The sequence below is a fragment of the Oryx dammah genome, unplaced genomic scaffold (assembly GCF_014754425.2).
Source record: "Oryx dammah isolate SB20612 unplaced genomic scaffold, SCBI_Odam_1.1 HiC_scaffold_27, whole genome shotgun sequence".
NCBI lineage: Eukaryota > Metazoa > Chordata > Mammalia > Artiodactyla > Bovidae > Oryx > Oryx dammah.
In genome coordinates, this window is record NW_024070211.1 from 88143459 (window position 1) to 88167399 (window position 23941).

At 36.7% G+C, this 23941-nt stretch overlaps 1 protein-coding gene across 3 annotated transcripts in view; it reads left to right on the forward strand.

Moving 5' to 3' along the window:
- The first annotated feature begins 1782 nt into the window (after positions 1–1782).
- The window catches only part of MBD5 (methyl-CpG binding domain protein 5), a 151644-nt gene continuing 129485 nt past the window's right edge, over positions 1783–23941 (forward strand). For all 3 annotated transcript variants that reach the window (XR_005719055.1, XM_040229000.1, XM_040229001.1), the window contains exon 1: positions 1783–1900. The gene's annotated coding sequence lies outside the window, so the exon portion shown is untranslated. The remainder of the gene's footprint in view (positions 1901–23941) is intronic.

A 23941-nucleotide genomic window follows, 5' to 3' on the forward strand; every position in this document is an offset into this window, starting at 1 on the left:
TCTTGCAGCTCTATGGTGAGGTTAATGGTGACCTCCTCCAAGAGGGCTTATGCCATACCGAGGTCTACTACACCCAGAGCCCCTGCCCCTGCAGCAGTCCACTGCTGACCCGTACCTCCACAGGAGACACTCAAACACAGTTCTGTCTCAGTCTCTGGGATCCCAACAAGAGGCTGACCCAGACTTGCCCGTGTGTGTCCAGGAGTCTCCAGCAGAGACATGAGTCAGCGGTGCCTGCTGCAGGGTTGGAAGACGGAGTGCAGCAGTGCCTGCATGGGACCTTTGGAAGGGGGTCACCATGTCTTAGGCACCTCCATGAGTATGGTATCATGTACTAATGCAACTACCGCCTCATGTAGTTCAAAAGCGTCTCTGAAAACAATTTCAGAGACGGATTTTCAAAACTTTTGTACAAAGGCCATATAAAAAAAATTTTTTTTAATGAGATTTCCCTGGAGGTCCAGTGAATAAGGCTCTACACTTCCAATGCAGGTTTCACCAGTTTCATTTCTGACTGGGAAAATGCTGGTGTTAAAGCGTCTCCCACAGAGGCATGGGTTGGCAGTGGCATGCAGTGGGGATGGGAACACTAGCAGCCGCAGTCCCAGAAGGCCCCCTCTTTAGCATCCTTTAATCTTAAAAAAAATAATAAAAATTGTCAGCCTTTTTATGTCATGTTGTAGACATCTTTTTTTTTTTTGTAGACATCTTTTTTAAAAGTCTAGACAAATTGCAGAATGTCCCTTAAAATTTTTTTAAATTATTAGTTTCAAATTAAATGCTCCATTGGTAACGCTATGCCTTCTCAAGGTTTCATATCAAATGGAAGAAGAAATTGGTAACAAAGTAGAAAGGCACACTGCTGTGATTTGATAGAAGGTCCAATTTGAGTTTTCAATTCTATTTTCTTTAATTTTATACTAACCAGATAATTTCTAAGTGGTCTGTGCTTAACTAGATCCACTGTCAGTAAATAATATTTTATCTAATCCATTGGCTATTATTTTGAAAAATCAAAAAATTCCCCTTTTTAAATTTATCTGTTCCTTTGAGTTTGTTTGTAAGTTTGGGTAGCTCTGATAAAATCAAGTTTCTGATTTGCAAATCTGAGGGCCAGGTGGTAATAATATCCACTCATAAGTCTGAAATAAGAATTACTGGAGATGCTGACAGAAGTAAAATATCACTGACAGTAAGATGTTCTGTTAATCAACCCCACCCATTTATTTATCTTTAAAACCACAAAAATGACATATAGACTTCCCTGGTAGCTCAGCTGGTAAAGAATCTTCCTGCAATGTGGGAGACCAGGGTTCGATTCCTGGGTTGGGAAGATCCCCTGGAGGAGGGCATGGCAATCCCTCCAGTATTCTTGCCTGGAGAATCCCCATGGACAGAGAAGTTTGGCGGGCTATAACCCCTGGGGTCGCAAAGAGTCAAACACGACTGAGTGACTAAGCACACACCTAGCACACAAGTGGTATTTACTGTTATTATTGTACCTGACAGTGTTGTATTTAAGAATATTAATCTTTAATAATAACCTTTCTACTTTGGTACTATTATTATCCCCTTTTACATATCTGGAAACTGAGGCATGGGGAGGATAAATAGCTTTCCCAAGGGCATACAACCAATAAATGATATATCAAACTGTTTCTCTTTGAGATCCCACTTGCAAACAGGCAGCCTATGTAGCTGTAGTGTGTACTTAGGGGTGATTTTCTTTCAGCTTCTCCTTTAAATAAATGTGTGTGTCTATGTTATTTCTGTTACAGAGAGAAGAGGTACTCCTTTATAGGGACTCATAAAGGCATAGAGCATCTAGAGATTTACTGCCTCCATTACGCTGCTGGGTCTCACAGCACATGTTATGTTTTTATCAGTTTCTCTCCACAAGGTAGGAATTGTTTTCTCTCCATGAATTCTTCACGTAATTACAGTTTTCTTGTCTATGAACTTAATTTTTATTAAATCTGAAAAGCATCTAACATCTATAGACTTAAATGCCACACATCTCCAAATAGTTGTCATAAAAACACTTCTAAAATACACTTCTATTATAAAATTAATACCTGTTCATTGTAAAAAATAAAAGAAAAACAGAAAATGTATAGTAATCTTACCATCTTGAGATAAGTGCTCTTTGTATTTTCTTTTTTGCCTTTCTGAGTTTATTGATATATATATATATATAATATGTATTTTATATGTAATATACTATTATATACACATATGTTACTATATGCATATATACATACATATTATGAGTAGAAATAATAGGATATAAATGCTCTTTGGCTAGAATGCTTCTGTTTTTTAATAACTTATTTATTTATTCATTTATTTATTTTTAGTTGCACTAGGTCTTCATCCTGTGCTCAGGCTTTCTTTAGTTGAGGCAAGCAAGGACTACTCTTTGTTGTGGTGCATGGCCTTCTCATTGCAGGGGCTTATCTTGTTGCAGAACACAGGCTCTAGGTGCAGGCTTCTGTATTTGCAACACATGAACTCAGTAGTTGACAGTTTGTGAGCTCTAGGGTGTGCAGAGTTCAGTTACTGAGGCGTGCATGATCAGTAGTTATTGCTTGTGGGCCTGGGAGTGTGTGGGCTTCAGTAGTTGTGGCCCGTTGCTCGGTAGTTGTGACATATGAGCTTTGTTGCTCCGCAGCATGTGGGATTTTCTCAGACCAGGGATCAGACCAATGTCCCCTCATTGGCAGGTGCAGTCTTCTCCTTAGTACCACCAGTGAAGTCCTAGAATGCTTCTATTTTAATTTTTTAATTTAATTTTATATAGTTGATTTACATTGTTGTGTTAGTTCCAAGTGTCATGTCCAGCAGAGTGATTCAGTTATGCATATACCTATATCCATTCTTTTTCAGATTCTTCTCCCATATAGGTTATTACAGAATTTCTTGAACTATACAGTAGGTCCTTATCAATTATCTGTTTTATATATAATAATGTGTATATGTCAATCCAAGTCTCCCAAGGTATCCTTCATCCCCTTTCTTTCCCCTCTAAATTTATTTTCTACATCTGTAACTCTGTTTTGTAAATAAGTTAATTTGTATCATTTCTTTTAGACTCCACATATAAATGATGTTATATGATATTTGTCCTTTTCTGTCTGACTTATTTTACTCAGTGTGACAATCTCTGAGCCCATCCATCTTTCTGCAGATGGCATTATTTTGTGCTTTTTTATGGCTAATATTCCATTGTATATATGTACCATGTCTCCTTTATCCATTCATCTGTTGATGGGCATTTAGGTTGCTTCCATGTGCTGGCTATTGTAAGTGGTGCTGCAGTGAACATCAGGGTGCATGTATCTTTTGGATTATGGTTTTCTCCAGATATATGCCCAGGAGTGGAATTGCTGGATCATATGGTAATGGGTAATGTGTCACTTGTTTGTGATTGAGAAGCTAAATAACAACAACATGGTAGCTCTACTTTTAGTTTTTTAAGGATCTCTATATGTTCTCCATAGTGGCTGTACCAATTTACATTCCCACCAACAGGAAAGAAGGGTTCTCTTTTCTCCAGACCCTTTGCAGCATGCCTTGTTTGTAGGATTTTTGATGATGACCATTCTGACCAATGTGAGGTCATATACCTCATTGTGTTTTGATTTGCAGTTCTCTGTTAATTGGTGATATTGAGCATCTTTTCATGTTCTTTTTGGCCATCTGTGTTTCTTCTTTGGAGAAACATCTGTTTAGGTCTTCTGCCCATTTTTGGATTGAGGGGTTTTTTTTGTTTGTTTGTTTTTAATTGCATTGCATGAGCTCTTTGTATGTTTTGGAGATTAATTTGCTGTTGGTTTGTCTTTGGGGGTTTTTCTTTTTTTTATGTTTTCCTTTGCTGTGCAAAAGGTTTTAAGTTTAATTAGATCCCATTTGTTTTATTTTTGGTTTCCTTTTCATTATTTTAGGAGGTGAGACAGAAAAGATATTGCTACAATTTATGTCAAAGAGTGTTCTGCCTATATTTTCCTCTGAGAGTTTTTTTTATAACATCCAGCCTTATAATTAGGTCTTTAATCCATTTTGAGTTTACTTTTGTGTATGGTATTAGGGAGTATTGTCATTTCATGTTAGCTATCCAGTTTTTCCAGCACCACTTCTTGAAGAAACTGTCTTTTCTCTACTATATGTCTTCACCACCTTTGTCATAGATTATTTGACCATAGGTGGGTATGTTTATCTCTGGGCTTTCTGTCCTGTTTCATTGATCTATACTTCTGTTTTTGTGCCAGTACTATACTGTCTTGATTACTGTAGCTTTGTAGTATAGTCCAAAGTTAGAGAACTTCATGCCTCCAGCTTTGTTTTTATTTCTCAGGATTGCTTTGTCTATTTGGGGTGTTTTTGTGTTTTCATGCAAAATAGTAAAATTTTTTGTTCTAGTTCTGTGAAAAATGCCATTGGTGACAAGGGTCCCATTGAATGTGTAGATTGCCTTGGGTAGTATAGTCATTTAGATTATATTGATTCTTCCAATCCAAGAACATGGCATATCTCTCCCATTTGTGTCATCTTTGATTCGTTTCCTCAATGGCTTACAATTTTCAGAGTACAAATCTTAAGTAGGTTCCTTTCTAGGTATTTTATCCTTTTTGATGTGATTGTAAATGGGATTGTTTCCTTAATTTCTCTTTCTGCTCTTTCATTGTTAGTGTACAGGAATGCAAGGGATTTCTGTGTATTAATTTTGTGTCCTGAAAGTATACCAGATTCATTGATTAGCTCCAGTAGTTTCCTGGTAGCATCTTTAGGATCTTCTATATATAGTATCATGTAATATGTAAATAGTGACAGTTTTACTTCTTTTCCAATTTGAATTCCTTGTATTTATTTTTCTTCTCTGCTTGCCATGGCTAGGACTTTCAAAACTATGCTGAATAAAAGTAGTGAGAATAGGCATCCTTGTCTTGTTCCTGACCTTAGAGAAAATGCTTTCAGATTTTCACTGTTGACAACTATGTTTGTTGTGGATTTGTTATATATATGTGTCTGTGTATGTGTGGTTTTTATTATGTTGAGGTAGGTTTATTATTTATTTATTATGTTGAGGTAGGTTCCCTCTATTCCCCTTTCTGGAGTTTTTGTCATAAATGGGGGTTGAATTTTGCTGAAAGCTTTTTCTGCCTCTCTTGAGATGATCATATGGTTTTTATTCTTCAATTTGTTAATAGAATATATCACATTGATTGATTTGTGTAGGTCCGTTTCTTGTAAGTTATCAATTTTATTGGCATATAGTCCCTGGTAATAGTCTCTTATGATCCTTTGTATTTCTGTGGTGTCAGTTGTAACTTCTTCTTTTTCATTTCTAATTTTACTGATGTGAGTCCTCTCCCTTGTTTTCTTGATAACTCTGGCATGCTGCTGCTGCTGCTGCTAAGTCGCTTCAGTCATGTCCAACTCTTTGTGACCCCATGGACTGCAGCCTACCAGGCTCCTCCACACATGGGATTTTCCAGGCAAGAGTACTGGAGCGGGGTGCCACTGCCTTCTCCGAACTCTGGCATAAGGTTTATCAATTTCGTTTACCTTCTCAAAGCACTGCTTTTAGTTTCATTGCTCTTTGCTATTGTTTTCTTTGTTTCCATTTTGTTTATTTCTGCTGATCTTTCTTATTTCTGTCCTACTAACTGGGGTGTTTTTTTCTTCTTCTTTTAGCTGTTCTAGGTGTAAGGTTAGGTTGTTTATTCTGTGTCTGTCTTGTTTCTTGAGGTAGGCTTATATTGCTATAAACTTCCCTCTTACCACTCTTTTGCTGCATCCCATAGGTTTTGAGTTGTCGTGTTTTCATTGTCATTTGTTTCTAGATATTTTTTGATTTCCTCTTTGATTTCTTCACTGACTTATTGGTCATTCAGAAGAATATTGCTTAAGCTCCATGTGTTTGTGGTTTTTACAGTTTTTCTTTTTTTCTTCTGTAGGTAGTGTCTAATGTTATAGCATTGTGGTTGGAAAAAATGGTTGATATAATTTCAGTTTTCTTAAGTTTACCAAGGCTTAATTTGTGGCCCAAGGAATGATCTATCCTGAAGAATGTTCCGTGTGCACTTTAAAAAAAAGTGAAATCTACTGTTTGGGGATGAAATATCCTATAAATATCAATTAGATCCATCTTATCCAATGTAGGATTTAAAGCTTGTGTTCTTTGTTTTCTATCTGGATGACCCATTGGTGTGAGAGAGATGTTAGAGTCCCCCACTGTTACTGTGTTCCTGTTGATTTCCGCATTTATAGCTGTTAGCATTTGGCTTGTATATTGAGGTCCTGGGTGCATATATATTTACAATTGTTATATCTTCTTCTTGGATTGATCCTTTCATCATTATGTAGTGTCCTTCCTTGTCTCTTATAACAGTCTTTATTTTAAAGTCTATTTTGTCTGATAAAAATGCTGCTACTCCACCTTTCTTTTGGTGTCTGTTTACGTGAAATACCTTTTTCTATCCCCTCATTTTTGGTCTGTATGTATCCCTAGATCTGAAGTGGGTCGTTTGTAGACAGCATATGTACAGGTCTTGTTTTTGTATCCATTCAACAGGTATGTCTTTTGATTAAAGCATTTAACCCGTTTGATAGTTGAGTTCAGTTCAGTCCCTTAGTTGTGTCCGACTCTGCAATCCCATGGACTGCAGCACGCCAGGCTTCCCTGTCCATCACCAACTCACGGAGCCTGCTCAAACTCATGTCCATCAACTCAGTGATGCCATCCAACCATCTCATCCTCTGTCGTCCCCTTGTCCTCCTGCCTTCAGTCTTTCCCAGCATCAGGCTCTTTTCCAGTGAGTCAGTTCTTTCCATCAAGTGCCCAAAGTATTGGAGCATCAGCTTCACCATGAGTTCTTCAAATGAATATTCAGGACTGATTTCCCTTAGGATTGACTGATTTAATCTCCTTGCAGTCCAAGGGACTCTCAAGAGTCTTCTCCAATACCACAGTTCAAAAGCATCAGTTCTTTGGCACTCAGCCTTCTTTATGGTCCAGCTCTCACATCCATACATGACTACTAGAAAAACCATAGCTTTGACTAGATGGACCTTTGTCGGCAAAGTAATATCACTGCTTTTTAATATGCTGTCTAGGTTGGTCATAGCTTTTCTTTCAAGGAGCAAGCATCTTTTAATTTCATGGCTGCAGTCACCATCTGCAGTGATTTTGGAGCCCAAGAAAATAAAAACTGTCACTGTTTCCATTGTTTCCCCATCTATTTGCCGTGAAGTCATGGGACCAGATGCCATGATCTTAGTTTTTTGAATGTTAAGTTTTAAGCCAGCTTTTCCACTCTCCTCTTTTACTTTCATCAAGAGGCTCCTCAGTTCCTCTTCACTTTCTGCTGTAAGGGTGGTGTCATCTGTGTATCTGAAATTACTGATACTTCCCCTCGCAATCTTGATTCCAGCTTGTGCTTTATCCATCCCAGCATTTCTTTATGATGTACTCTGCATAGAAGTTCAATAAGCAGGGTGACAATATACAGCCTTGACATACTCCTTTCCCATTTTGGAACCAGTCTGATGTTCCATGTCCGGTTCTAACTTGCTTTTTGACCTGCATACAAGTTTCATAGGAGGCAGGTAAGGTGGTCTGGTATTCCCATCTCTTTAAGAATTGTTCAAAGTTTGTTATGATCCACATAGTCAAAGGCTTTGGCATAGTCAATAAAGCAGAAATAGATGTTTTTCTGGAACTCTTTTGCTTTTTTGATGATATGGCTGATGTTGGCAATTTATCTCTAGTTCCTCTGCGTTTTCTAATCCAGCTTGAACATCTGGAAGTTCTTGGTTCACGTACTGTTAGTGCCTGGTTTGGAGCATTTGGGGCATTACTTTGCTAGCGTGTAAAATGAGTGCAGTTGTACAGTAGCTTAAACTTTCTTTGACATTGCCTTTCTTTGGGATTGGAATGAAAACTGACCTTTTACAGTCCTGTGGCCACTGTTGAGTTTTCCAAATTTGCTGGCATATTGATTGCAGCACTTTATCAGTATCATGTTTTAGGACTTGAAATGGCTCATTTGGGATTCCATCACCTCCACTAGCTTTGTTCATATTGATGCTTCCTAAGGCCCACTTGACGCCAGGATGTCTGGCTCTAGGTGAGTGATCACACCATCGTGGTTATCTGGGTCATTAAGATCTTTTTTGTATAGTTCTTCCATGTATTCTTGCTACCTTTTCTTAATAGCTTCTGCTTCTGTTTGGTCCATACTGTTTCTGTCCCTTATTGAGTCCATCTTTGCATGAAATGTTCCCTTGATATCTCTGATTTTCTTGAAGAGATCTCTAGTCTTTCCTATTCTGTTGTTTTCCTCTATTTCTTTGTAGTGATCACTTAAGAAGGCTTTCTTATTTCTCCTTGCTATTTTTTGGAATTCTGCATTCCAATAGGTATATCTTTCCTTTTTTCCTTTGCCCTCCACTTCTCTTCTGTTCATAGCTATCTGTAAGGTGTCCTCAGACAAACCAGTTTGCCTTTTTGCATTTCTTTTTCTTAGGGATGATCTTGATCACTGCCTCCTATACAGTGTCAGGAACCTCTGTCCATAGTTCTTCAGGCACTAACATTCCAGGTTCCTATGCAATATTGTTCTTTACCACATCGGAGTTTACTTCTATCACCAGTCACATCTACACCTGGGCTTCGTTTTTGCTTTGGCTCCATCTGTTCATTCTTTCTGGAGTTATTTCTCCACTCTTCTCCAGTAGCGTATTGAGCACCTGGGGAGTTCATCTTTCAGTGTCATATCTTTTTGCCTTTTCATACTGTTCATGGGGTTCTCAGGGCAAGAGTACTGAAATGGTTTACCATTCCTTTCTCCAGTGGACCACATTTTGTCATAACTCTCCACCATGACCCGTCCGTTTTGGGTGGCCCTATGTGGTATGGCTCATAGTTTCACTGAGTTAGACAAGGCTGTGGTCCATGTGATCTGTGTATGTTCATACTGACATTTTCTTGTTTTCAATTTGTTTTAATAGGTCTTTGTCCTTCTGTTCCTCCTTTGTTCTCTTCTCTTGTGATTTAACTAGCTTTGGTGTTACATTCAGGATGCATTTACTGTGTGTATATCTGTAGTAATTTTTTGGATTGCTCATCCTATGAGGTTTTGAGATGGCAGTCTAGATGTGTACAAGGTTGTTTGAAGTTGTTGGTCTCATTCCCACCCAGGGAAGTGCCTTTAACATTTGTTGTAAAGCTGTTTGTTTGTTTTTTTTTGTTTTGTTCTATGTACTTTCTTTTTGCCCTGTAAAGTTAATATTTTTATGAGGTTAAATCTGTCGTCTTCCTCGTGGGTTCTAGTTCTAATGTCTGCCTATATATTGGCTTTTTAAGTCTGTATTATGAATTGTTTCAAACATAGAGTATTTGGCAGAAAGGTATAATGAACCCCCATGTACTTCAATATGGCTTCAGTAATTAAGAACTCATAGCTAATCTTGTTTATACCATCTATATTATTTTGAAGCAAATTCAGACATTGTCATTAAATATTTCAGTATGCATACTGACTTTAAAGGTATTTTTAACTAACCTGTAGTTTGCATCTGACATAGTTTGTCTTGCTACAATCACTGACTTTCACTGAAAGATATTTACAGTATTAAACCAAATCCAGCATTAGTTAAGATTATTTTTACATAATTCAGGATTTTAAAATAGTTTCCATGAGAATTTAATTATACTAAATACTTATATTGCTCATCTCTCATGAATTAAATATACATATCTATAGGATATCTGTATAACATTTTTGTTTCTAAAGTTATATCTCAATAAAAAGCTTTAGCTACCTTTTTTACTAAAGTTATACCTTATTAGAATCCATAAATCTTTTTATACCATGATGTAAATTTTTTTGTCTTCAGAAGGCACTGTCCTAAATCATGAATTATATTATATATTAAAAAGATTTTGCAAGCGTTTTGAATAAAAGTTTGTATTTACCTCTCCAGAAATGTAACAGCATTTTTTCTAGTCTTTGGACTAGATAGAGTTTTATGTTATATGTAATTAATATATGATTGGTTTTTGAGCTATCATTTCAGAATAAGCAATACAATCTTAGGGTCTTCTTTGGGGATAAATACTGAACATAAAAGTTCATCATAAGAAATTCAGGAAATATCTCATAACTACTAATACCAGAAAGAGTACAGAATAGCATTAGCTGTGATTCCTATTCAAAAAATAATGATACAAGACCAGAGTTAGTCTCAGCTGGAAATAGGATTGTCGATACATATCAAACACACATAAGGAAAATAAGTCTGAATCTTCAGCATAGCTAAGTAAAATCATGTTTTTATAGTTAAGGGAGTCCATCAGGTTAATAGTGCCAAACTATTTCATCTTATGAATGAGAAAACAGAAGAGCAGAGAGCTTAACTCAGGTTTGTCCAAAGTCACACAAATGTTTTTTTATCCAGTTTTCTCAGAAGATATTTCAGAAGTAATAAAAAGTTCTAAAAAGTTATCCTTATTGATAATAACAATTATTCAGTGCTTACTGATTAGCAGACAATCTACTAAATACTTTGAATCATTTGTTTCATTCAATCCTTACAGTGCACTTTGAGATAAAAATTATCATTATCACCTTTTAGAGAAGTAAAGAAGCTCACTCTAACCTAGGCAGTCCAAGATACAGAGCCCTAACTCTTAATTGCTTTTATTCAGAGAAGAGACTCTTAAGTGTTATAATAAGTAAGTAATTGTATTTTTCTATCAATTGAAGCAGACAGTTACTGGAAGAACAGAAAGAAGATTGCAAACTATCAGTCTCAGAAATAAAGCAGGAGTGGAAAGTTTTGGCAAAATAGATGGCAAGCAATTACATCCTGTTTAAAAAAAAAAAAAAAACAAGGTATTTGTGACACGATTTGACTCTAGATTATTTCCTTATTTTCAGGGAATATTGCATCCCTCAATTCATTTTTACATTTATAAAAATTTATTTTGGTTTTTCAAATGAAAGCTGGCTTATCATTTTATAAATTAGTGACTACAGCAACACTCAAAACAGATTGACTATTGCTCTAAGTTTTAATGTTTGCTGAAGTTCATGTCTAAAGATAAACATGAATTAAACAAAAAAAATGAAATCATGAAAGAAGGAAGGATTATTTTTTTTAATGAACTTGCAAGTTTAGTTCTAAGTAACAATCATAGTTCTAGCTTGAGGCTTTTCTGGGTGATTGTGAATAATGATGAGGTGAGATTACAGGCCTCTAGCAAAGCCTGAGGACATTAATGCTTCTAGCCAGTATTTATCCTCCAAAAAAAAAAAAAAAGATCCTTAGTTTGTGGAGTATTGTTTGAATTGTCAGAAGAACTCAAACCTGAGTCTGTCATCTTATCCCAAGGGTCATCTCAGGAGTCTGAAGCTTAAATGTTAAGATAAATGTTTACCCAAATGGAAACCCTTAACAGTCGTTTCATTTACTGTTGCCTTATTTTATTTTTACTGCTTTGGGGTATGTATTTTTATTTATGTGCAGAAAGAATTATGTGTAAAGAATTGTAACCCCAAGAAAGTAATATCACTATTGAAAATTGTTATCAACTGTGTAGAGCATCTATTGGAGGAAAACAGGTAAGGTTTTTTTTTTTAAAAAAGAAAAACAAATTTAGGTAGCTCAGCTGGTAAGAATCTGCCTGCAATGCAGGAGACCCTAGTTTGATTTCTGGGTGGAGAAAATCCGCTGGAGAAGGGATAGGCTACCCACTCCAGTATTCTTGGGCTTCCCTAGGGGTTCAGAGGATAAAGAATCTGCCCACAATATGGGTAACCTGGGTTCAGTCCCTGGGTTGGGAAGACACCCTGGAGAAGGGAGCAGCTACCCACTCTAATATTCTGACCTAGAGAATTCCATTGACAAAGGAGCCTCACAAGCTACAGTCCATGGGGTCTCAAAGAGTCGGACATGACTGAGCGACTTTCACTTTCAGTAAGTTCACCTCTCATTTTTATTAGATTTTCATGGAAATTTATGTTTCAGAGGATTCTCATTTACTGCTCTTCACTGAAAACATTCTTCTTGCACAATCTTATTATGTGAAATTATAAACTGGTTTTGTTGTTCAGTCGTTAAGTCGTGTCTGACTCTTCGCATCCCCAGGAACTGCAGCACACCAGGCTTCCCTGTCCTTCACTATCTCCTGTAGTTTACTCAAACTCATGAATAGTTCGTGTGGATATTTTGAAAGCCCTAAAATTTTGAATTTATGGATAATTATCTATTGTCAATTACCCAAACCTCAGTTTCCTTTCATCCTTATAGCTGTTTGCTCTAACATGTCTAAAAACTTTGTGACTTAGGTTGTTAAAATGACTCCCCTCCTTTAAAACATATTTACATAATAGATGGTAAGAGGGAGGAAATTAGCAAACCAAAACCTTTACTTAACTCACCCAATGTATGGAATAATAATGGTAATGATAACAGTAATTAAAGGAGTAGTGTTCTAATAATCATCTGATCACATGAAAAAAGGATAATGCTTTACATAGGCTTTAGTGTATGTAAGGCACTATTCTAATTCACATTCTAACTCAAAAGTCCATCATTATCCCCATTTTTAAATGAGTCAGTAAAAGATAAAGTAGTAAATTCAGGATCAGAAGCCTGAACCAGGGCTTCAGAGAACCACAGTAAAAAATTCTGTCCTTCACAGTCTCACATCACTGCATATAAGGCTTTGTGCTGGGGATATAGTGGTAAATGAGGTAGGCACAGTTCCTGATTCCATCAAACAGAAAATTATACAGTTTACTTCATTTCCGTATTACAAGGTAATGTGAGAACTTATATAGGGAACTCATATAGTCTGGGAAAATCAGACAGAGAATCTCCAAAGAAGGGGCTTTGGTGCTGAGGAATGAGTGTGAGTCTCATGGTCGGGTAGAGATGCGGAATAGGATAGGCAGGGGACCACACTGTGACTTCTGTGGCCTCTAAACATCTTTACCTTCATGGGTCCCTTCCTCTTTAAAAGTATTATAAGTCATATCTTATATTATACTGGTATGAAGAGAAATATATTAATATCATATGCTAAACCATTTTCTTTGACCTAAAAGGGTTTTTTTTTTTTTTTCTTATTTTAAGAGAAAGTAAAACATTTTCATTGACTCCTAAGAGTATTTTGGACCCTAGGCACTTATGCCCTCTGCGCCTAATGAGTAAGTTAGCCTGGAGGTGAATATTGAGCCAGAAACATTTCAGATGGAAGGAACAACATACGGGCTTGCTTGCTCAGGAAACTGAAAGGGGGCCAGAATGGCCAGAGTGAGAGTGCAGGGGAGGGAGGCATGAGGTGAGCCTGGTAAAGCAGACAGAGCCCTGTTGTTTTTCAGTTGCTAAGTCATGTCCAACCCTTTATGGCGCCATGCACTGTAGCAAGAACTGCAGGCTTCTCTGTCCTTCACTATCTCCTGGAGTTTGCTCAAATTCTTGTCTTTTAAGTTGCTGATGCTATTTAACCATCACATCTTCTGCCGCCCCCTTCTCCTGCAGCCATGTGATTTATCCTAAGAGCCATGGGAAATTTTCAAAGGGGATATCTGTGCGTGTTGGTGGGTATGCTTAAATTGATATACTCACATGGTTTAATATCAATGGTTCAGCTTTTCCCTCTGAACCCTCACTTCTTATTCTATTTTTCCTTCTGATATTTGTCTTCATTTATCCAGGTCAAAGTAATTTGCTTCCACCTTAGATTTTTTATCACTTTTAGACATCATATAGTAACACATACACATACATACTACAAATAAAGTTCAGTTCAGTTCAGTTCTGTTCAGTCGCTCAGTTGTGTCCGACTCTTTGCGACCCCATGAATCGCAACACGCCAGGTCTCCCTGTCCATCACCAACTCCCGAAGTTCACTCAGACTCACGTCCATCGAGTCAGTGATGCCATCCAGTCTCATCCTCGGTCGTCCCCTTCTCCTCCTGCCCCCAATGCCCCCAGCATCAGGGTCTTTTCCAATGAGTCAACACTTTGCATGAGGTGGCCAAAGTACTGGAGTTCCAGCTTTACCTTTATTCCTTCCAAAGAACACCCAGGACCGATCTCCTTTAGGATGGACTGGTTGGCTCTCCTTGCAGTCCAAGGGACTCTCAAGAGTCTTCTCCAACACAACAGTTCAAAAGCATCAATTCTTCGGCGCTCAGCTTTCTTCACAGTCCAACTCACATCCATATATGACCACTGGAAAAACCATAGCCTTCACAAGATGGACCTTTGTTGGCAAAGTAATGTCTTTGCTTTTGAATATGCTGTCTAGGTTGATCATAACTTTCCTTCCAAGGAGTAAGCGTCTTTTAATTTCATGGCTGCAGTCACCATCTGCAGTGATTTTGGACCCCCCCCCAAATAAAAGGGTTATTATAAATTTACTCAATTACCCTACCCCACCTCCACCTTTTCTCTGTCATTCTTCATTGTTGTACTGTGGATAATAAATACCATTATTTCTTGTCCCATTAACTATATATGTTGCTTTGGGATTGTCCCTTCTATCAGATGAGGATAAGTGCAACCATGTTCTCCGTGGTTCTGTTCTCAGTTCTTTCATTTTTGCATTTCTAAAAATGATGCTATTTTATAACCACAGTTAAGTGTTGCTGTTGTTATGTGAAAAGTGCCTTAGCATTTTCTGTTCCCACAAACTGGAACATCCATTCACCCACAGTACCACATTGATTGATCCTGCCCTTCCTTAAATTCTTGACAAAAGGGGCGACTGCTCAGTAGGGCTGTTCCTGACTGTCTTACCAGAAATAGCAACTCTCCTACCTGGGATTCTTGCTTTACTTTCTGTTGTATTTTTCTCTGTAGTGTTTTATTGTTAATACAAATCATATGTTATATTCCACTTAATTTTTAAAATTATTGTCACTCTCCTCATTCTTGACTACAGCTTCAAAAAGACAAGGATTACCTACTTTGTTTGATGATCTATTTGTTTTTCATTTTCCCCCCCTCAGTGGCTAAAATAGTACCAGATACAGTATCATTTGAATTAATGATTAGTTATAGTCCCAAGTAGTTGTCTTTGGTTGTATATCCTTACTTAGGCATTTTTCAGTTTTCTTAAAATTTCTAATTGCCTATTTTTGTTTTTCCTGCATTGTTTTTCTTTATCATATTCCCATTTCTTTCCAACTCTTCATTATGTGAAACATTTGTGGCCATCTCTTTCTGATTTTGTTCTTTTCCCTGGGAACTATTCTTCTAGATCATTTCATTCTTTGACTACATAGCTGTTATCCTAAGGCTTCCTTTCCTCCTCTTCTCAACCCATGTTTTTTTCTCTTTTTTTATTGTGTATCCTCCTTTAATGAAGTATATCCGTTAGCAACTTTCTAAGGAAGAATATATGGATGATAAATTTTTTGAACTTTCACATGTTTGAATGTCCTTTATTTTATTCTCACATGAAATGTATCCAGGTTCCAGCATGGATAGCGCAAAGGTGGGGGAAGGGCCTAACTAGGGGAGAAGGGAAAGTGGGATTTGTGCATTAGTATTGGAAAGGGAGAAGACGCATTAAAAGATGACACTTTTTTGACTACCTGCTCTATATGAGACACCATCTAAAAACTGACATTTTATATCACTTCTACTGGGGCTTCCCAGGTGGCACAGTGATAAACAATCTGGTTGCCAGTGCAGGAGATGCAAGAGATGCAGGTTCGATCCCTGGGTTGGGAGGATCCCCTGGAGAAGAAAATGGCAACCCACTCCAGTATTCTTGCCTGCGAAATCCCATGGACAGAGATGCCTGGCATGCCATATATTCCATGGGGTCACAGAGCATCAGACGTGATTGAGAACACATACAAACACACACCACCTCTACTACTAATTTTTTTGTAAATAATATTTTTAATTATTGTGTTTAAAATGCTAGAAAGGTACTGCCTTTGACTAATGTGCTGAGGATATCCAATTGCTGCCTATCTAACTGCTTGCCATCTGAATTCTAATTTGTCTGGGATTCTAGGGTACAAATCATTTTCCCTCTGAACTTGGATGGTGATGCTTCACTGTCTTTTAAAATTTATTTAATTGCAGCCTGTTAGTCCTTTGTAGCTCATCTGCTTTTTCCCTCTGGTAACTTTTGGGGTCCACTCTTGTTTTCCTTGTTGTTCAGTTCTCAGTGACATGTCTTGGGGTAGGCTTTTTCTGTTCATGTTGTGTTCGGTGAGCACTTGTCATCTGAGGTGTTTACACCCTAGAAAATCATCTTTTTACTATTTCTTTAGTAGTGCCCTCCCTTTTTTTTTCTTGTTTTTCTTTCCTTCTGTAACTTTTGTTATTCTGTGAAGGAGGACATGAGTAGAACATGTAATGTTTCTTCTTTACAATGTTATTTTCTATTTCTTTTAAAATCTGTTTCCAGGCAATGCTTTCGATTCCTAAAACCAACCCCTCCCCCAAATAAAGAGTTTCAGAGGATGTTGAAATATAAAATTATGTGTTCATTTTCTTAAAAGAAGTAGAAACATGTATGATCTATCTCCCATCTTGAACTAGAAGTCATTGAATGTTTGTAAGCAGAAAAATGACCAGATCAAATGTCATTTTACAAAGGTCACTCTAGCTGTAGTTTGAAGTAAAGCAGCATAAACAGGTTTTCCTGGAAATAATTATGTGATGTTTCTAACACCTAGTACATGATATAAGTAATAAACTATTAAAATAATGACCTAAATAGTATATTTTTATATATAAATAGATTGATATTTATTGAAAATAGTACTTTGGCCACCTCATGCGAAGAGTTGACTCATTGGAAAAGACTGATGCTGGGAGGGACTGGGGCCAGGAGGAGAAGGGGACGACCAAGGATGAGATGACTGGATGGCATCACCGACTCGATGGACACGAGTCTGAGTGAACTCCGGGAGTTGGTGATGGACAGGGAGGCCTGGTGAGCTGCAATTCATGTGGTTACAAAGAGTCGGACACAACTGAGCGACTGAACTGAACTGACTGATTGTCATATTATATAAACATAAAATATTAAGGGATTATATTTATATATTATCCCCATGCCAAAACAATTTATTCAGAAATTGTTGCATCTCTACTTACTCTAGCAGTACTTTCTATCTATTGCTGAATACCAACCTCTCTTATAATAGAATATAAATGTGATTTTACATAGAATATCAATAAATGAGTCTTAAACCAGCCTTTGACTTCTAGAAGCTTATAATCATTTATTCGCAGGATTTTAAAATGACACAGCTGTGAAGATCAAAATACTGTCTCATACAGTGGCAATGATGATTAAATGAGATAAAATATATGATTTCATTTTCCCCTTTTTTCTTTGCACTATGAGCCCATTTTTAAACCATCGCTAGAATATCTCCATTACTAGAGTTAATTTAACAATCCAAATCCCCTAATCTGTATTTGTCTGAAAATATTGGTGCTTTAAAGGGGACTGTTGCCAACTTATGGAATATATATATAAATACATATAAGAAGTGTTCTTCCTGTTTTCTTCAGCTCTTTTGTGTTCATGATTAAAAGTACTGGTAAGCTTTAGTGCTGTTAAAGAAATTCACATTGATTATTGTTAAATCTTTATACTGTGAATAATTTCTTTATCAAAGTTATACCTCTAAATTCTAGTCACTTAAATGCAATTTTTTTAGTATTTCCCACCTTAATTATTACGCTGTCATGTGATTTCTCTTTCGTGTTATTGAATAGATTAAGGAAAATGCACTTAGACAAGTTGCTTTCATTTGAATCTGTCTTAAAAAGAACTACACATGTATAAAAATTATATGTGGTGGCAAAGGTTTATTATAGGGTCTCTCATTTGCTTCCTGTCTTTCACATAACCTGGGAAAGGGAAAGGGGGAAATTTTAAATCCATAAACTAATAAACTCAGCAGATTTCAAGAAAAGTGATAAAAATTACAATAAAGAAGATTCCAGATTCCAAATATCTTCAACTGTGTGATTAAAGATACTGCCAAACCACTATGCAGTTTTCATAATTAAAATATATTGTCCATCTTTCATATTTCCTTATATAAATAAAAAGATTGTAATTTCAGATACCATTATTATACCTATTTGTTGCCTTTATTGTAAGTGAAAATTTTCAGTATGTTCTTGTCTCTTTCTGTGTGTTCAATGTGTATGTACACACACACACACATGCACACATACAGTGTGGGCATGCACACATACAGTGTAGACATGCATACACACAGCTGAGGGAGTAGTAAAAACAAAAGGTATTTTATTAAGTAAATAACACTCCTCAAAAGTTTTATTCAGTTTAAATAATAGATCAGAAGTTCATTTTTTAGGGCACTAGCTTCTATTTTACATGGGAATTATTTTTAAATCCATATTATTCTATGTTTTTCATAATTTGAATGTTATGATTTCTTGGTAGTGCTACAAAAATCTTTCTGCTTGCTTTTTTTTCTATTCACAGTATTCAGAGTGGTCCATGTGACCTAGATATTGAAAATTGAAGTAGAGTGTGCTGCATTGCTGATATTTACTGTGAAACCTTGGAAACATTCTGCTTTCACATGCTAGCATTACGGGGTGCACACTGTTTAATATTGCTGGTATTTTAAAAGGTCTCTGAAAGTCGGCACAATTATTTTTAACACTGACATTAAAATATTGTTTTAAAGTATTCAAATAATAAAAGAGAATACATTTGTATTCCAGTTAAAAATACACACATAATCATTGTTCATTTTAAAGTTTTAAATCTGCTAGGTAAGACTTATTACAGATCTTTTCCCTGTTATTTACCTTGTGTTTAGAATTACAGTAATCTACTTGTTTTGAAATCCAACCCAATAAGGTGCAGTTAGTCCTTTGCTGTTTCCTAATTTTGGGTGAACTCTGTTAAATTAATTGAAAAATAAAATAGTATCTAGAATCTGCAGTATAAAATTATGCTCATTCAGAGAAGTTATTTTATCATTTGTCAGATTAATGTAGAGCGTCTCTTCCAAGAAATCAGGTTTTGCATTCAGGAAGCCGTGTTCTCCCAGCATGGAAAGCTGTTTCACCCTTTAATACTTTTGTGTAAAAAATAAAACCTGGAAAGGAAAGCACTGAATGAGTTAAATCATCTGAACAGTGACTAACTTTCAAGTCATATCTGTACTGAAAGGACCTGATTCGTTTTCTCTTTACTCATTGTAAAAATATGGTACAAAAGAAGAAATAACTGATTACATCATGATTCTCAGCTAAGAAAATTAAAGCACAGATGTGCTAAAGATCAACTGTATAGTTTTATTTGTCTTCTTAATGACAGAAAGATTAGCTTACCAAACTAATTCATAGGTTTCTCTATGTAGTCAGGGAAAGCTACCAAGTACCAGAGCAGATAACCAGAATCCATATTGAGAAGTCTAAGACCATAAACTGGAAACTGGGTGTGTAGAATCTAATCTGAAGTACAAGGAGAGGCAGAAATAAGTAAGTAATACAACCAGGTTAGGCAGAAGCTGGGCAGAATGTGATGCAATAAACAAACAATAAGCAAATACACAAGAGTGGCCCAGAACCAGGGCTCTAGTAGAAAGTAAGGGCAAGAACATTTTAATACCTTTTTGGACAGTGGGAATGGGAAGCATATCAGGACTGGAAACTTATTATAATTTAGCAGTCATCTAGCTTTGATTTGTCTTCAGCTTCCTTTTTCCCAAACCATTATTTCTTTCATAGAACAGTCTTCTAAAAGCTGTATAATGAATGCCAGGAAAAAATATCATTTGTCAAGTAACCAGGAAAATTAAAACACACACATATATTCTTCATATTTTCTTTGTTGAAACTTCATATTGCCCTTAACCTTATTGTGTAAAAGTTTCTTAGCAGTCCAAGAAAAAAGAAATCTGTAAACCCAAGCTTTGCTAAACTTGTTAGACCTGGAACACTGTTTTGCATCACATCAAATCCCATACTTTGGAGCTACGTTCTCCAAGATAACAGTTTGGGAAACTAGCTATCCTTTTTTATGAGAATTTCAGTAAACTGTTGGCAAAGCCATTTTTAAAAGGTAAGGTATATGCTGAATAAATGAATGAATTTGTCAGTATTTGCTAACATAGCTGTTTCAACTTTGCACAGGATCCAGTCTTTGATATAGGAAGGGCTCACATTATTTGTATACTCAAGCAAATAGGAAATCACCATAGCTACTCATTTTTAAAGGTCACTTAGTTTGTTGAGTTATATAAGCTAGACTCCACAACACAGAACCACTGATCTATATTTTGGGCAGCAGTCACATAATGAGAGCCCCAAATCATATTTCACAACAATTATATTGTGCTGTTAGTAATTCCTTATAAAGAGGACTCCAACTAAAAGGCTCCTGAAGTGATCTTGTCTCACCAAGACACACAGAATGGCCAGTAGCCAAGAGATTTGTAGTTTCTGTTCTGAATCTGCCATCAACTGTCTATGAGACATTATAGACATTATCTGAAAAATGAGGAGATTGCCACTTCCCAGCTTGATGTTAAAATGAACTTCTAAAATATTCTAAGTTCTGTGCTCATTCTATATCCAATATTAATGTGAATATCCAAAAGATGGATATAGTATTGAAAGTTTCTCTGTCACCTTGTATTTTAAGTGATCCTCCAAACAGATTGGGAAATACAGGACTAAATATATTCCAAAATTTCTTGTTATTCTGAAATGTTATGTTCAACGATTTTAAGTTATCTATTTATATTTTTCTCCTTACAAAAAAAGAGGATTATATATTTATAAGCAAAGAAAAATATCTTAGGTTGCAGAATTGTCTTATACAACTGCACATTTAATTAAAAACAATATATGTATGATTTTAGAGTATTTAGAGTGTTAAAAAATTTTAAGTTATAATAATATTGGTCTTTATGGTTTCGGGATAAAATACTCTGAATCATGCAAATATTATTCTCTACATTAAAAATTTGCATGTTACAGCTCAAAGGAAATAATAGCTAAAGAAGAAATAGTTTTTCCTAAATAGGAGCAATGTTGGGTTATATCACTTGATTTAGTGTCATGTGTCATTGTATATTCTTCTAAAACATTTCAGAATGTGACATTGTAGTAACTTTCTGTTATAAGAAAGCAAAAATAATGGAAGGATATTTTATTTCTTTGGTGGTAGAGTAAAACACAGAATGACTCAGGTTTTCTTAAGGAAAATTTATTTGCAAAAATTATTTGGGGTAGGAGACCTTTTGAAGAGACTCACTGACAAAACTTGGGACAGTATGAACAAAAGCTTTTCCTTAAATTAGAATGACAGCTAAAACAAGAAGCAGTGGAGTTAGGAAACCATCAATGGTATGCTAAAATTAATGAGTAAAATTTTACATAAAATATTTTCAAAATCTTTCCCCATGTATAACTTTTTAATTATAAAGGAAACAAAGGAAAGTAATTTGGCAGTGGAAAAACGGATGGATATCACATTAACAAACTGATCAAATAGAATACTACCAATATTATATTAAACTGACATTTCATGTGCCTCCTGATGTGATGCACTTGAACAGCACACAACTTTGCCTCTGTAGTAGTCCCACCAAAATGCATAACACAAAGCTAATCATGAGGAAATTCAGGGGAAAAAATGAAGGACATTTAACAAAATAACTGGCCTGCATTCTTCAAAATAGATTCAAAAGATTAGAGTTTATAGACAGAGTGCCTGAAGAACTTTGGGTGGATGTTTGTGACACTGTACAAGAGGCAGGAATCAAGACCATCCCCAAGGAAAAGAAATGCATAAAGCTGAAATGGTTGTCTAAGGAGGCCTTACAAATAGCTATGAATAGAAGAGAAGTGACGGAAAAGGAGAAAAGGAAAGATATACCCATTGGAATACAGAGTTCCAAAGTATAGCAAGGAGAGATGAGAAAGCCTTCCTCAGTGATCAGTGCAAAGAAATAGAGGAAAACAATTGAATGGGAAAGACTAGAGATCTCTTCAACAAAATTAGAGATACCAGGGGAACATTTCATGAAAAGATGGGCACAATAAAGGACAGAAATGGTATGGACCTAAAAGAAGCAGAAGATATTAAGAGGTAGGAAGAAATATACAGAAGAACTATACAAAAAGCATCTTCACGACCCAGATAACTACGATGGTGTGATCACTCACCTAGAGCCAGATATCCTGGAATGCAAAGTCAAGTGGACCTTAGGAAGGATCACTAAGAGCAAAGCTAGTGGAGGTGATGGAATTCCAGGTGATATGTTTCAAATCCGAAAAGATGATGCTGTGAAAGTGCTGCACTCAGTATGCCAGCAAATTTGGAAAACTCTGCAGTAGCCACAGGACTGGAAAAGGTCAGTTTTCATTCCAGTCCCAAAGAAAGGCAATGCCAAAGAATGTTCAAACTGCCGCACAATTGCACTCATTTCACAGGCGAGAAAAATAATGCTCAAAATTCTCCAAGCCGGGCGCCAACAGTACGTGAACCGAGAACTTCTACATGTTCAAGCTGGTTTTAGAAAAGGCAGAGGAACCGGAGATCAAATTGCCAACATCCACTGGATCATTGAAAAAGCAAGAGAGTTCCAGAAAGTCATCAACTTCTGCTTTATTGACTATGCCAAAGCCTTTGACTGTGTGGACCACAACAAACTCTGGAAAATTCTGAAAGAGATGGGAATACCAGACCACCTGACCTCTTAAGAAATCTGTATGCAGGTCAGGAAGCAATGATTAGAACTGGACATAGAACAGCAGACTGGTTCCAAATAGGGAAAGGAATACGTCAAGGCTGTTTATTGTTACTTGCTTATTTACCTTATATGCAGAGTACATCATGAGAAATGCTGGCCTGGAAGAAGCACAAGCTGGAATCAAGATTGCCAGGAGAAATATCAATAACCTCAGATAAGCAGATGACACCATCCTTTTGGCAGAAAGCAAAGAAGAACTAAAGAGCCTCTTGATGAAAGTGAGAGAGGAGAGTGAAAATGCTGGCTTAAAACTCAACATTCAGAAAGCTAAGATCATGGCATCTGGTCCCATCATTTCACGTCAAATAGATGAGGAAAGAGTGAGAGACTTTACTTTTTTAGGCTCCCAAATCACTGCAGATGGTGATTGCAGCCATGAAATTAAAAGACACTTGCTCCTTGGAAGAAAAGTTATGACCATCCTAGACAGCATATTAAAAAACAGACATTACTTTACCAACAAAGGTCCGTCTAGTCAAAGCTATGGTTTTTCCAATAGTCATGTATGGATGTGAGATTTGGACCATAAAGGAAGCTGAACAGCAAAGAATTGATGTTTTTGAACTGTAGTGTTAGAGAAGACTCTTTAGAATCCCTTGTACTGCAAGGAGATCCAACCAGTCCATCCTAAAGGAAATCAGTCCTGAATATTCATTGGAAGGACTGATGCTGAAGCTGAAACTCCAATACTTTGGCCATCTGATGCAAAGAGCTGACTCATTGGAAAAAAACCCTGATGCTGGGAAAGATTGAAGGCGGGAAGAGAAGGGAATGACAGAGGATGAGATGGTTGGATGGCATCACTTACTCAATGGACATGAGTTTGGGTCAACCCCAGGAGTTGGTGGTGGACAGGGAAGCCTGGTGTGCTCCAGTCCATGGGATCGCAAAGAGCTGGACACGACTGAGTGACTGAACTGAATTAATGCTGCTGCTGCTGCTGCTGCTAAGTCGCTTCAGTCATGTCCGACTCTTAGCCACCCCATGGACTGCAGCCTACCAGGCTCCTCCGTCCATGGGATTTTCCAGGCAAGAGTACTGGAGTGGGTTGCCATTGCCTCCTCCAGGACCCGTAAGCTATATAGTCTTTATACACAAATCAAAATTTGGGGTTTTTTTCAGAAGTTAAATACAACTTT